Source organism: Diabrotica undecimpunctata, chromosome 1 (assembly GCF_040954645.1).
Source record: "Diabrotica undecimpunctata isolate CICGRU chromosome 1, icDiaUnde3, whole genome shotgun sequence".
Classification (NCBI taxonomy): domain Eukaryota; kingdom Metazoa; phylum Arthropoda; class Insecta; order Coleoptera; family Chrysomelidae; genus Diabrotica; species Diabrotica undecimpunctata.
In genome coordinates this window covers 123655403-123672036 of record NC_092803.1, presented here as the reverse complement: position 1 = coordinate 123672036, position 16634 = coordinate 123655403, and the positions used below count along the sequence as shown (strand labels likewise).

Here is a 16634-nt window from a genome sequence, read left to right as displayed (position 1 = left end):
CTTGAGGAGACGAGGTCCACCCTGAGCACGAGATACCATGAAGACCATCGCCGTCGTATTATTCGTGTTCAGTAACAGCAAAACTTCCGAGTAATGTCTTCTGACTGATTTCGAATAAAAATAATATAAAATTCCAGAAGACAAAGTTAATCCTGGGCACCAAGTTGCTCAAGAGAACGCTCGGGTATCGTCGTTCTCATCGTGTTTAAAGAATCAAAAACTCACGTGTAACAAAATTAAACTCCTTCCTGTCGATATTTTCCAAAGTGTAAATTTTTCATTTTCTATAAACTTTTTAAATGCATTTTTCTTATGCACAAAATGCAGTTTTCATTTTATAACCGTGAATTTTATTCGCAAATTTTCTTTCCCGAATTTCTACACTTTCCCGAATCGAATGCAAAATGTTGCATAGTAATTCATCTTGCTACGAAAAATTTGTAAGTTTAGTGCTTTATTACCTTGACTAATACAAATCTGACCTTAAGTGACTTAAACAACAGTAATAAAAAATGTGTCTACCTATATTAATTGCCTAGGTATTAATTTGGAATATATAGTTTCTAACATATTGTATTGTATAAACTATAATAATATGCACTTATTAACTGTTAGTTGAAAGACACAATGACCAATTTACCCATAAATTGTTAATCAAAAAAGAATTCTCGCCAACCTTCAGAAACTGTTCTCTTCCATTGACGGTGAAACATATTTTGATTGATTGCCAGTACTACGAAGAAGAAAAAAGAAAATATGGAATCTTAAATGAAATCGAACTCACCTTAACTATAAACACCGAACATGTATTAAATTATTTAAAAGATTTTTGTTTATATACATCTATTTAATGTAAATAAATCGAACTCTTGTGTATGTTACTCCACTATTAACCCTGCATGGTTGATGTGGATTATATGTTCCTAAATAAAAACAAAAGAAAAAAAAAGTGACCTATTTGACAAACATTTATAGATAAAAATCATATTTCAGACGTCATATTACTTCATTACAGTCTTACATTTATACACTATCAGTGTGAGATTTTAATGTTAAAATCAATTGGAACACACTTCATACATTATCTGACTACCGCCACGGGGTCCAATTAGGTATAGAATTATAAACTCCGCGGCCAGATTAGAATCAGTAGTTCGTGTTCCGCATTTGCACTCTCGTTGCAGAATGAGTTCAAAACAAGTTTTTTACTTGGTGGTCAGTTGGAAGAGAAAAATGTTTGCAAATATGAGTTTATTTATACAAGATCTATATATAGATTTCCGTTTTTATTTAGGTAATAAGTGAATTTTAAACCTCAAATTTTTGCTCGTTTTTACACTATAGAAGAGGATCCAATTAGGAAATTACTTCGTGTATAAGGGCTATTTTATAAATGGAATTTTATTTATAATTAAAATTAAAAATGATTAAAAAGCAAAGATCAAACTTTCAATTCTTCTAATAATACATAATAACATAAGAAACTAGGTTTTTCGTTACTCTATACTTTTAACTCTATTTGGAGAAAACTATAAAAAGACTAACACATTTTTATTTTCTGCCCCATATTACTTGGCTTTATGATAAATAGAGAGGAACCATCATATTATCTAGTAACATTTGTTAAACATATTATTATAGCTAAGTATAAATTTTTTTATAAAATATCGAATAATTTTATCCTAGGTGTAAGTAAATAATTGTATCTATTTATAGAAGCGTAGGCTAGTTGACGATTTAAACAAAGGAAATTGTAAATAAAGGTAAATTACTGGTAAATGGTCTAGCACTGTAAAATATATTATGACAAACTCTAGTTTTCCTGGATTTCTCTTTGAAGCCTTTTATTATTTAGCAGTCTATCTTATTTAGTTAGAAGTTTAATTATTGTTTAATTTATTATTTGATATATTTTTATATCAATACTCTCTCATTACGTAATCTAATAGTCCATCAACCTTAATAGTCTAGGAAGGAACAGCAAGCTGCATTCGTGAATTACTTAAGAATGTCGTAACGAATAAACTTTTTATGGTCGAAAATCTGAAACTAAATGGTCTGTTATAGCCCATTTTCATTTGAGACGCTGTGAAAATCATCCAATTTGACGAATAAATAGTATAAAGAATTAGCGTAACAAACAACCCTAATACCTATGTCAATTTAACTAATAATTAATACATTTTTAAACGATTTAAATAAATCAATAAAATTATGCTAATTTTCTAAGGAATACTTTATTAAAAGTATTAAAACATGATGGTATGCTTGGCGGACAAAAATTTTAAGGTACTAAGATTAAAGGATACCTGTAATATGTCAATTTAATTACTATTAATTAAATTATTAACAGCAGTCACTCAGGAATTCCTTATAAAAAGCATTAAAACGTGACGGTGGTAAAAATATAAAGGTTTACTTTGTTCAATAAAAGAGGAAACTTTTACGTGACGGACAAAAAAAGGGCCTTACGGAAAAATTTAAATTAATAATGTTTTTTATTATTAATTTAAAGAAAAAAAAATCGTAAAAAGTTATGCAATGCTTCAAACCAAAAATACAAAAATAAGGTATTAAATTTGTTCAAAAAACTGTTAATTTTACTAAAGAAAAAATTTCCTTAAGAGAATTTTTAAAAATATCAACAAACAATCTTAATTTTCTTCGGAAAGCTTTATAGAAATCTTTAAAATGTGATGGTATGGATAGTGGACAAAAGGCGTTTTGCCAGAGAGAGACATTGTAAGGTGACACATGTATGATATCATATTTAATGATGAATAGCATCTTAATATTTATTATCTAATTAAACATTGATGTATAAAATATATCGTTGTACGTGACGGACAAAAAATTTTTATATAAAATAATAATTGTTACATAACTTTGAGTGAAGAATCCATTTTTCTTAAAGCTGATAATAAAAATTATCTCCCCATAGTTCCAACTTTTTGAGTTATTTTTTTAAGTGTCCCAATTTTTTTGTCCGCAACATACACCTCTATATTTTTTACATTAGTTTTTATTAAAAAAGGTAAAAAAATCATTTTGGTGTTTATTATTAAGGGTCGTAAATTTGCAACTTTACCTCGTATGTCTGTAGAAAATCCCCTGAATTTTTTTCAAATACCGTCACATCTTAATGCTTTGTATGAAGCATTTCTAAGACAGTTAAACTACCGGTAATTATTAAATCAATACGAGCAATATTGTCTAACAAACTTTCATTGACTTTTCTACTTATTATATTATCTTTCAATAAAACGTAGTTCGGTTGTTCAATATTTTTATGAACTTCGCCAAATTAACAACTTTCACACCGTCTCAAAGAAAAACGCCTCACTTTTAGATTTTCCAACAAAAAATGTGTCCTTTAGGACGTTTAAATAATCTACAAAGATACACCTAGCTGTTCTTTCTTCGGTTTCTGAGGTTGATAAACTGTTAAATATAACCTATAAAAATGTGTAGAAAAGATATAGAATAGCATTGTGCAACTAGTCAATGTCATTTTATGCTCTAGATAAGAAGAAATCAATGTAATTTTGATAAAAAGCTAAAAAACTATCTTTTTCAATTCTTGCACCTGTTATTCAACATCTTACTTACAGTTAGATAGTGAAATCAATATAGTCTTTAAATAAACGGATTTTATAAATTTTCTGTAGGATGATTACACTGTTTTCACCTTCTTCCATTACAAAAACAGGGATTAAAAACTAATCATGTTTTAGTAATTGGAAACTTACTATGATATTGATTTCTATGGTCTAAGCTAAAGTGGGTAGCACCTACTCTTACTTAAATCAAACCTTTTCTTTATGTATATTTTATAATGAAACGTATGACTTACTAAAACTATATATTTCAAAATATATCATCGTCTACTAGTCTATTTAGTCTAGTTACAAGCGACATAAACTGCCAACCCAAATTAGGGTAAAGTCTTTTTGACAAAACAACGCAGCTGAAAGTGAGACAAATATATGCTGTAACGGGTAAAACTTAGCAAAAAGCTGCGGTCTTGATATTTTAAAGGGCAATTTCTAGAAATATTTTTTATCCACAGTAAAAAAAGATCAAAGTATTTATTTTGAGACACTTTCATATAATTTTCTTGTTTTCTTACAGTTTGAGAAATATGATTGAATGGAAATATTGTATTTGTATTCACATTTTGTTTTTTATTTAAATTCATATTATAAACTAATGTTTATTGGTTTTTGTATTTACGACTGATGTTATTTATTATTTTTGTTTTATTTTATGTTTATGTTATGCTATCATGATAATCACAATAATCAAGTAACCACCTTGTATTTTGTTATTCCAATATTTAAACTCCTGATCCTAAATCATCCTAAATCCTACAACAAATAGTTGTAGGATTTTGAGGTTGTTTTTTTATAATGATACACGGGATATAATACAATACAATAATAACATTATTAGAGGTTTATTAGAGGTTTATTAGGGGTTTATTAGAAGGCCTAATGTAATTTTATCCTGTCATTTCATCTACAATAGTGGCTTTTATTTCTGAATCCAATGCCTATCCGGGAACAACTGGTGTTAACCATTTTAAAAATGACAATTTAAATTTTTGTTGCTCTAAATAGTCACGTGGATAGTGTTAACCAGGTTTTTAGATTCTTTAAAAGAGATATTAGTCTTCCTCTGACCTTTTTCTTGCAGAATACATTTCGGTATATTATAGTGAGTGTCATTTTTCATAATATGACCCCAATATTTCAATCAGAGTAGTTTGAGTTTAAATTTTAAATTCAAATTATTTGTTTCGAATAAGTTATTCATTTTGATGAATACTTTTTAAAAATTTTGATTTAGTTTCCTAAGAATTGTTTTACTGTTCTTCTAATACTGTGCCAAGTTTTGTATACCTTGCTAGTCTTGTTCTTCTTGTTCTTCTTTTTATGTAGACATGACTCTGTCTGTTTTTCAATGTGCCTCTAGTAAACCTTCGTTTCATCGTTTTCGTGGTTTTCCTACTGATCGTCTTCTTATTGGCTACTCTTCTACTCTGTTTGCCGTCATTCAGCTTATATGATCGTTCCATTCTACTCTTCCATTTCTTGCCCAGTCCTTGATGTTCTTCACGTTGCATCTACCATCAATTTTTCTAAGTGTTCTTATCTCTGCAAAAATCCTTTTTGTTCTTTCTGTGTCAGGTAGTGTTTCTGCCGCGTATGTCTTTATTAGTCTGATGAGTATTTTGTAAGTTCTGCCTTTCATTTCTTTTCCGATATTTTTATTTCTCTATATTGTTTCATTTGGGCAAACTGCGACAATGTTTGCTCTTTTTACTTGATCTTCCACTTCTGTTTTGAGTTTCGTAGCTAGATAATGTGATGGCTAGATATTTAAACGACATCAATGTTCTATGGTCTGATCTTCTAGCTCCAATTTACATCTTAGTTAATTTGCTGTTATAATACCTAATTATGCATTTTGTCTTTTTTGGGGAAATTACCATGCTAAATTTACTGGCGGTTATATTAAATTGGTGCAGCACACGTTGTAAATCATCTTCACTTTGAGAGAGTAATAGCAGATTATTGTTGTTGTTTTTTGTTGTTTTTCTATCATTTGGCATCTTTTTTTAATTTTTACTTTTTTTATTATTCTATCCATAATCAGGTTAAATAATAGAGGACTCAGGGAATCTCCGTGATTTATCTCATTTCTAAAGGTATCTCTCCTGCTTACAAGAAGGGATAACGTCCTTTAATTTGACCCGGTTAAGCGCCTTCTTAAGGTCCACGAAACATAGATATTCGGGTTTTTTTGTATTCGGTACATGATCTTCCCAACCTTGTTGTTCTTCTGCTAGTGTTATAATTTCAAACAGTTTATTTGTTAACTCTTTGATTATTAATTAGTATTAATTTGAGTATTAATTTTAGTGTTGTGTTTAATTAATTAATTCCTCTATAATTATCCGGGTTCCATTTGTTTTCGTTTTTGAAGAGAGGTATTAGGATACTTGATCTCCATTCTCGAGATATTCTGTTTTGTTCTATTATTTTTTGGATTAGTTTTAGTGGTTGTTTTGTCGGATCTGGTCCTTCATACTTTAGGAGTTCGTTTATTATTCTGTCCTCTTCTGGTGATTTCCAGTTTTTAAGTTCCTTAATGCTTTCGTTACCTCTTCCTCCTCAATATTTACTTTTTCGTTTGCCGTCACCTCTGGTATTGGTAGTTCATTATCATCAACTTTAGCAAATTTTTTTTCTTTGTTCTCTGATTTTCTTGAATTTTTTTTGTCAATAATTGTCATACTTTTTTTGGTTACCTTTCAGGTCATATGGAATACTATTTTTAATTTTTTTTTTATTAAAAGCAGTAGTCGTGGTATAATATCGGTAAAAATTATGGTGTACCGTTAGATCTGTAGTCGTTCACCATTGAATAGTATCTCTGTTTTTGTGTATCCTAGGGCTTCTTGGAAAATTGCCTCTGAGTACATGGTAATATCAGAAGTGATACATCATATGAATGCCGGACTCACCGTGAAATTATCACTTTCTCAACTTTCTCGTGGTTGAGTTACTTTAAAAGAAGCTCATAACTTGGCTTGGAAATGGCTTGGAAGCCATTGATAATGTCTGCTGCAGTTATGAGCTTGATGCGACAACTTCTGGAAATGTCATCTGCTGACAGGCACGACAATGAGCGAACAACTGTTACTACGCTTCTTATACCACTTCTTATATGATGATTGTAGCAGTTTTAGATGAAATGTTAAAAGAAAAAATTCCAGAGCAAGACCTAAAACAATGTGGCATCATTTTATTTTGCTTCACTATTGAAATTTTCTAAAACTGTTGTGATGTGTCATTTTAGCCTTTGTTTATTATCTTCATCGAAATATAGCACACATATAAAATAAACTGTTTATTTGACATTTCATTTGAATATGTTATTTTCAAAGCGGTTTTTTCTTTTGATATTAACGCAAAGAATCAAATAAAGATTTTATTTTAAAATTTGTATTTTATTCCCATGAAGACATATAATAACAGTTTTTAATTTACAATACAAGACATTAAAATTGTATAAAAATTTGTAGATTAGAAATTGGAATTAATTACCAATTCATTACAAATTATTTTTAATTTAATTTTTAATTACCGATCAATTATCAATCTTATTTAAAAACTTCTTCTGTCTTTTAAATTCGTCTGTTCTTTTCAATTCGAAACACAGACAAAACTATTTCATCGTTAATCCAATTTGACATTGTCTTTTTATCGATGCAAAAGATGTGTAATTAAAAATTGTGAGGCAAATAAGACGGTTTCAATTAATGTTTATGTTATACTTTTTAGAGATGCTTACCTTTAACAATAATAAATATATTTAAATAACATTATTGTTTTTTCTTTAATTACAAACCGTTATTTAGGAATTTTGAAGAATCATAAAAAATATATACCTAAATAGGAAATAAAATACCACAATATTTTTATATCAAAACATTTTATTAATAGTTAAAAATATAGTAAAACCAGATGATTAAAAAATATACGTTTTGGGATATAATTTAAAAAAAATCGTTATTTATTATTATTTACCTACCATTATTGTCTAGAAATATGCCAAATAAATAGACTGAAATCGTCCTCTGTAACTAGATTACCATTAGATATTCTCCAATATATGTGATGTTACAATAAATTAAATTGATAACTTATTAATATATTATAAAAGATGTGCTACTTTAGGCTTTACGTGTAAAAAATAATATGATAATTAGGAATAATACTAAAAAATCAAAATATTTGTGTTTTTCAAATTTAATTATAACATTTGTGTCATATATTTTGTTGGATAATATATTTTATAACGAAAAATTGCTATTATTTGTTATATTAAGTAAGTTTAATCTAGAATAATAATTTTAAATGTATAAATAATGATAGTGTTATACATGTTATTAATAAATTAATATAAAAAACCTTGTTATATTAATTAACCTTTCTTTTATCCTAAAGCATAGAGATATAATACAAGATATACTCACTGATCATAGCAATACCAGCCCATTCACACAGTGCGGCAGAGAAAAAAGTAGTAGTCCCTGCATCTCTTTCTAATTTGTCAGGTTTATTGACCACGTGACCTAAATGACTATTGAGAAAGTCATGTGGTTATAAACCCAGCCCATTAAACAGATGCAGGGACTGCTTTGCACCAGTTTTCTCTATCGCGCTGGGGGAATGCCACTGTATTGCAGCAGTCAGTCTATCTTGTATTTATAGGTCTATGTCCTGAAGTCATTTAGTTATGGCATTTTATGTTGTATTATTACTGAATTTATTGGGAATTGCCTGTAGTAATAGGCCATTAGAAAGAAAAAGATGATGCTTAAGTTTAGAACAAAATATGTAGATTTTACTTTGTGTACATTTATTAAATATAATATTTAATAATAAATGAATATAATTACATGGCGCAGTCAATAAAAGAAAAAATTCCAAAATCCATGAAATTCGAGGTACCTTTATGAAAATTTTAAAAGGTTTTACCAAAATTTGGAAATGTATCTCATCGCAGAGACAGACTAACAGTATATACAGAACAAAGCATAGGAGATTACCAGTACGGTTTTAGAAAAGAAAAATCTTTAATAAAAGCTATATATACTCTAAAACAAGTGATACAAGTGAGAAAACATATGAGTACGGCGGAGAAACACATGTACTTTTCCTAAATTTCAAACAGGCGTTTAACAAATTAAACAGAAGAAAAATGATCTAAGACTTACAAGAGAGTAATGTACTAAATAAAATCATAAGAATGATGGAAATTTTAATGCGAGATTCTCAAGGAAATATAGACACCGAAAAAGAACAAACAGAAATAATAAAAATAAAAAATGACGTAAGACAACGAGATACGCTCTCAACAGTACTATTTATTATATCACTTGACAAGATAATAAAAAAGCTGCCAAACGCAGACGTATATGTAGACGATATAACCATAATAGCAACAGATAAAGGGGCATTAAAAAAACCTTCCAAGAAATAGAAAACGAAGCCAAACTGAGAGGTCTAGAAATAAATGAAAATAAAACAAAAAAAACATGAACGGGAGCAAGAAAAAGAAGATACAAATGACAGAACTAACAATACATGCACACAGTTTCGAAGCACCAACAATTAAATATTTGGGAGAACTAGTCAACAGAAAAAATGAAAGTGTAAATATGAAAAGAAAAATTCAAGCGGGAAATACAGCGTTTTATAGAAATAAAAACATTTTTAGAGATCAGAAGATAAGCCGAAACACAAAAATAAAAATCTACAAAACGACCATAAGACCAATAGTAGTATATGCTGCAGAAACATTTACATTAACAGCAAGAGAAGAAAAGAAATTGAAAGTTTTTGAGAGGAAGATTATCAGAAAAATACTGGGACCAAAGAGGGAAAACAAAGAGGATACAATACAATGGATAAATCACGAAATACAAGAATGGATGGGCCAAGAGAACATAGTTAGAGCAATAAGAACACAAAGAATTGGATAGTATGGACGCATAAGGGGAGGAGAGAAGAGCAATCCGTTAAGAGTTATAACGGAATGGATACCATCAGGTAAAAGACCCAGAGGCAGACCTAAACTGAGATAGAAACAACAAGAAGAAGACACTTAAGGAGTATGGAAATTGGAAATATATATATATATATATATATATATATATATATATATATATATATATATATATAATATATATATATATATACATATATATATATGTATATATATAGATATATATATATATATATATATATATATATATATATATAGCTCATAAAAGATATAAATAGCTTATTTTTATGTTCTTCATAGTGTTAAGTATTTCTTTTTATTTTTTCTTTTTTAATAATTTCGTGTTTGTTAAGTATTGTTTCCAAACGCTTCGATAACACTGCATCTCAAAGCTGGCAAATTCTTTTTTCAGTTGGTTCTGTAATTGTCCAGGCTTCAACTATATATAAAAGGGCAGAGAATAAGCAGCATCTCAATAGTCAAGTTTTAATTTCTATTTAATTTCTAAGTACATCTCTACCATTTGTACTTCTCGTATAATTCAAAATTCGATTTCCCCATTATTCTTCTTGGTAGCTTTCTTTTAAAGATAGGCAGACAATTTGCATGTGTTTTGGATGTAGACCAAGATTCTGATCCATATGTCAGCACTGGTAGGATGAGTGTTCTATATATTGCTAGTTTTCTTTTTTTTTTACTTAATCAGATGTGCCTTTATCACTTGTTATGAGGAAACACAGATAGGAAACGTATTTATTTTTTTCTTCACGTGCTATATCAGAGTTATCCGACGTTGGCAATTACCATTGCGAAGGCTTCTCAATCTTCTGCCACATGAAATAATTGTCCTGCATTTCTTATCTGAGTCCATTCACGAATGTTTTTTAACCAAGAAACCTGTTTTCTTTCTACCCTGCGAGGCCTTCTGTTTTGCCTTTAAGGATCGGTTGTAGTACGACTACGTCGATTTCCCCTTACTATATATCCCAGATAAGACAGTTTCCAGTATTGAACAGTCTTTAGCAATTCCCTATCTTTATTGACCCTCCTTAGTACTTCCCTATTAATTTTTCTGGCTGTCTAAGGTATCTTTAGAAGCCGTCTTTAAATCTACGTTTTCAGTGCTTCCATTATGTTCATACTTGATATTTTTGGTGTCCACACCTCTGCTCCGTACAAAAGTACAGCACAAATATAGCACTTAACCATTCTTTGTCTTAGTTCTAAATTGAGATGATTATTGCAAAGAAATGTTTTTATTTTTATAAAAGTAGTTTTCATCATCATCATCATCATCATCATCATCTTGGTGCTACAGCCCTTAGAGAGCCTCGACCTTCTCAAGCTTTCTACGCCATTCTGTTCTGTCCCTTGCTTGCATTTTCCGGTTGCCGACTCCGATCTTCTCCGCATCTTGTGTTACCCCATCCATCCACCTCAGCTTTGGTCTACCCCGTCTTCTCATTCCCACAGGTTGCGCTGTTATAATATTTTTTATCATGTTCGATTCAGGCGCCCGGGCTACATGTCCTGCCCACTGCAGGCGGTTTCGCTTAATTATAGTGGTAATATCTTTACCACCAAACGTATGCTTGTAGATATTCTGCAGTTCAAAGTTATATCTACGCCTCCATATTCCGTTCTCTCAGACCGCTCCGAATATCTTGCGTAGCACCTTTCTTTCAAAAATGGATAGAGCGGATTCATCTGTTTTCGTTAGCGTCCATGCCTCTGATCCATATGTGAGAACGGGGACTATCAGTGTTCTATACAGCCTTATACGAGTTTTTTGAGACAGACGTTTGTTAGCTAAGTACTTTGATAGACCATGATAACACCTGTTTGCAATTATTATTCGCCTTTTTATTTCCTCAGATGTGTTATTATTGGGGTTAACCGATGTCCCTAGATAAATGAACTCTTTGACTGCTTCGAAGTTTTGGTCATTGATGATTAAATTTTTGTCAACATTTCCAGCTCTTGTGTTTGTGTTAGTCGCCATGAATTTGGTTTTATTTTTATTTATCTGTAACCCCATTCGTTCTGCTGCTGCTACTAGCTCGGTTAGGATTTCCGTTCTCGCCCTAGTTCTTGTTATAATGTCCACGTCGTCTGCATATGCTAGAATTTGGACTGATCTATTAAATATTGTTCCCTGCTATCTAAATTAGCGTCTCGTACAACTTTTTCTAAGGCAACATTAAAAAGCTGACACGCCAGCGCATCTCCCTGCCTTAACCCCCTTTGTATTTGAAATGGGGTTGACGAGTCGTTTTGAATTTTTACTGCTGATATCATCTTCGCCATTGTCACTTTTATCAAACATATGAGTTTTTTTTGGAATTCCTAACTCATTCATAGCGTTGTAAAGACTTGGTTTTAAGACACTGTCATATGCCGCTTTAAAATCGACAAAAATATGATACATATCTATGTTAAACTCTTGCAGTTTAATCTTTAAAAGTTCTTTGCATGTTAAACTCGTAGTGTAAAAATCTGGTTAATGGTTGAACGTCCACGCCTGCATCCTGCCTGATATTCTCCTATAAACATTTCAGTATAAGACTTTAATCTCTCGTGCAAAATATTTGACAATATCTTGTATGCTGTATTTAGGAGAGTTATTCCGCGGTAATTATTGCATACCAGTTGGTTTCCTTTTTTGTGTAACGGGCAAATTAAGCCTAAGCTCCATTCTTCAGGCATTTGCTCCTCAGACCAAATTCTACAAACAATTTCTCGCATCACCTTGGTGAGCTGCTCTCCACCGTGCTTAAATAACTCTGCTGGGATGCCATTGCTACCTGGGGACCTATGGTTCCTTAGTTTTTCTATAGATATTTTCACTTCATCTGCCGAGGGGGGTTCCACGAGTTCCTCATTTCGGTATTACAGCTCTATATTGTTAGTAGGTTCCCCTTCCAGCAACTCTCGAAAGTGCTCTACCCATCGTAAAAGGATATCCTCTTTGTTGGTAAGTAAGTTACCTTCCTTATCATTACAATAGTTGATTCTTGGTTTGAATTCTTTTCTAATAATATTTATTTGATAATAGAACTTTCTTGTTTCTCCGTGACTCATATGGCTTTCGAGCCGTTCTAATATGTCATTTTCCGAGTCTCGTTTCTTTTTTCGGTGTATGCGTTTTTCCTCTCTCCTTAAGTTTTTGTATCTATCTATTGTTGTTCTAGTTTTTCGTTGTTGCATGGTCCTAAATGCCTCGTTCTTCTCATCTGTTATTTTTTTGCAGTCTTGGTCGAACCAGTCATTTCTTTCTTGGGTTCGGGATATTCCCAATGTGCTTTCGGCTGCTAATTTCAGAGCCTCCTTGCAGTTGTTCCACATTTCCGTGCTTGACTGGTCGACTGCCCAGGTGTGTTCTAGGGTTTCCTTTATATGTGACTGGAACTGTTTCTCTTTGTTTTCATTTTTTAGCATTTTAGCGACTGCCCAGGTGTGTTCTAGGGTTTCTTTTATATGTGACTGGAAGTGTTTCTCTTTGTTTTCATTTTTTAGCATATGTAGATTATATTTTACTTGTCTAGTGCCACTTTCTTTCTTGGCATTGGAAATTCTTTGTCGTAACTTGGCCATTACCATGAAATGGTCTGAGTCTATAGATAGTCCGAGGCTATAAATAAATACCCTTTTTAAATGCGGGCCGCCCGCAATAAACTTCTTACAATTTATGATTCTTTCTTAGTCGGAAATGTAAAATTTATTATTCAAAAGTGTCATTGTATTGGGTTGACCATTCACACCTAATAATATGGGTCCTAATAGACAAGATGTGGAAAGTGTTTTAAAGGTTGTCAGAAACTTTATCCAATGACAAAACGCAAATGAAGAAGCATAAAACTGTTTCACATCTTTAGAAAATATGATATATAGAATACTGGACAATTTAAAGCAGTCAAAAATGACAAAATAACTTTATACGCTTTATACTTTACAGAATACAGATTTTTTGTTTTAACGTATATCATTGACAGTAAAAGTAAACAACTCTTTTTTGTTTTAATGCATTTCATTGACAATAAAAGTAAAAAACTTTGTTTTAAAAGCACCATTCAAACAATATTTATATTGCTCCGAATGGCTTCACTATCGAAAGTTAATGTTTTAGAAAACTACATATTCACATGTATGCACAGTATTATTGTTGTTGGATATAACGAGATCCGCTTATAACGAGGTAATTAGTCTGCCATTTCAGTTCTCGTTATAGAGGGAGTCTGCTGTATCTTCATTTTAAAACCAACATCTTACTGTTGCTGCAGTATGTAGGGCAAATCAAGATCTACAGCAGTGGCAAATTGAAGGACAACAAGTTCTAAGATACGATCAATATATTCAGATTGATTCAATGTTCCTTTTTAAAAAAAATGGAAAAAGTTCGATAATGAAAAATTATTCCAGCCCACACAATCAGGGTAGAAACAAAACCTAGCTTCATGTGTGATTAACATGGAACTCCATCCTTGTAAGCCCGCCTGCACATGTTCTTGTGCCCACCTTAATCTGAGTCCACGATTTTCATGACGTAACATGGTAACCATTTTTAATCGTCTGGCTTGCAGGTCAGTTTCATGTAATCTATTTCACAAAGTTAAATCACATACAGTAATGTTGTATATATAGTTTCTAAGGCCCCATAAAGTTCAAGTGCAGTTATGTGTACATTTCGAGGAGCAAATCTTACCACATACCGATCCTGCCGAGGAGTAGTTTCACGTTGACGACCCTCATGTCTTCATTACCAAATTGTTTATATAGATGTTTGTTTGTAACTATTTAAAGTTTGTCCAATACCTATATTACTAGTGTTTGTGTATTTGTTCTAAATGTGTTGTAATTGCCATACGATAAATAAATAAATGTTTATATAGACACCACAATCTCGAAATTACGCTCCGAAATGCGTCAAAATGACGTACAATATCAGCTGGTGAAAGACCAGCCTGAATCATATTCAGAGCACTTACCATTTGAACATATGTGTTAAATGACAATGCTACATGACTATCTTTGATTTTTGAAGCAATTAATCGTACTAATTTGCTTTACCTTTTGCCTTAATAAAACAGTGCAATTGACAGATTAATTAACATGGCATATCTGGATCTGTAGAGAACAAGTGTTTAAATCGAATAGTATGTATTAACTAAAATATTTTTAAGTTTTTATTGAAAAAAAGTGGAATATTAATGGTGTTCCTTAGACATTTTTGATGTATGTACATACATCGCTGTAACGTACTACACAAATTAAAATTTAAAAAAAAAATTAAATGTGACATTTGTCTATTACCTTAGATATTGTCTCATTCTAAACCGTCAGTACACATTATGTCATAAATAAATCACATTATGACATATTTTTTATAAAGGAGATCTGTACATCCTAATTCCACTATAAATATCCGCCTATGAGATGTTATCTCAGGTTCTCTTCTCAATTTGATGATTATTATTACACTGTGAATTGTATTATGCATTTAATCAATTACGTATAAAACATAATTATTTGATTGAATATACTTAAAAAAAAATGAGGACTATAATGAAAGTTTTGTTAAAAATATGTGAGAAAGTAGCTGAAAAATACCAACTTACAGCATGCAAAAAAGAACATAGTGTGGGAAAATTTCCGGTGAAAAATGTTGTTTACATTTTATGCCTGCTTTCTGGAGGATATTGTGGAAGAAGAGCTGGTTTACCTCTCGGTAAAGTTGCAATTGTAGTAGGAGCAGCTGGATTATTAGCAAGTAATTGTCGTATTTATTATTATCGTAATTAGATTATCATAGATATTTAAGTATATATATGTATATATATATATATATATATATATATATATATATATATACATATCTCAAGACAGTAGCTTTGACCAACCAATAGATTGACAAACCGTACGTAGAGACTTAAGCAAATAAATATAGACAAGCAAAAACTAAGGTAAAAATTTATGGAAACACTACAGAACTTCCCACTACCAGAGGCGTTCTACAAGAGGACGCAATATCACCAAAGTTCTTCACTGCAACTCTAGAAAATATATTCAGCAAAATAAACAGAACAAAGGCCTATCCATTGATGGAGAATACCTCAGTCACCTAAGATTTACAGAAGGCTGATTGCTAATAATCCTTATATCTTAATCCTAAGAACTTATAAGCGACCTAAATACAGCTAGCAATAAAGTTGGCCTAAAAATGAAATTGTACAACAACGACCAAAACAAAAACCATATTCAACGAGCTGGTGGATATCCAATATATAATAATAAACAACACTGCAGTTGAGATAGTAGACGAGTGTATACCATTGGCTATTATTAATACATAAATCTCTGCTCCTCTGGCTCGCAGAAATCAACAGAAGAATGAAACTAGCTTGTATATATATATATATATATATATATATATATATATATATATATATATATATATATACATATAGTCTCTATATACATATCTTACATATCTTTAGTTCTTTTCGAATATAATTATTATTTGTTCTACGGTCGGTACATTCTCAACATTCTTCTCCAGCAGAATATTTTAGTGACGTCTATCCTTCCACTTTTTAATTGCCGTAACGTGCAAGATTTGCATCCATATATCAGTACTGGACATATTAATGTGTTAACCAATCTCATTTTTAGGGTTTTTTAAATATTGAGGTCTTTCCATAGGTTGATAATCTTTCCCATAGCGATCTTAACTAGATCACATCAACGTTTTATCTCTTCCTGGAGCATCCTTGTATTTCTGATCAATGATCCAAGATACAAGAATAAGGTCAATTTTGGTTATATGTGACCAAATCTCTTACTCTCATTAACAACCAGCCGCGTGAGATCAACCAGGTCTTCTTGGCTTTTGGCAAGGAGGGCTGTATCGTCCACAAAGCGTAGAAGGTTTATTTTTTGGCCATTTATTGAGATGCCTTTTTCCCTCTTCCTTTAAGTAGTCTGCTTATAATATGTTCTTCGTAGATATTAAACAGATAGTATACATCCTGATTTGTAGCATTAGCTTGCTGGCATGT

The 16634-nt window shown here is 31.2% G+C and overlaps 1 protein-coding gene across 1 annotated transcript in view; it reads left to right on the top strand.

Moving 5' to 3' along the window:
• LOC140431542 (kin of IRRE-like protein 2) overlaps nucleotides 1-16634 on the top strand; it is a 1293538-nt gene that overhangs the window by 1275278 nt on the left and 1626 nt on the right. The window contains exon 1 of the transcript XR_011949697.1: nucleotides 14931-15346. The gene's annotated coding sequence lies outside the window, so the exon portion shown is untranslated. Of the gene's footprint in view, nucleotides 15347-16634 lie in introns of the transcript that reaches the window.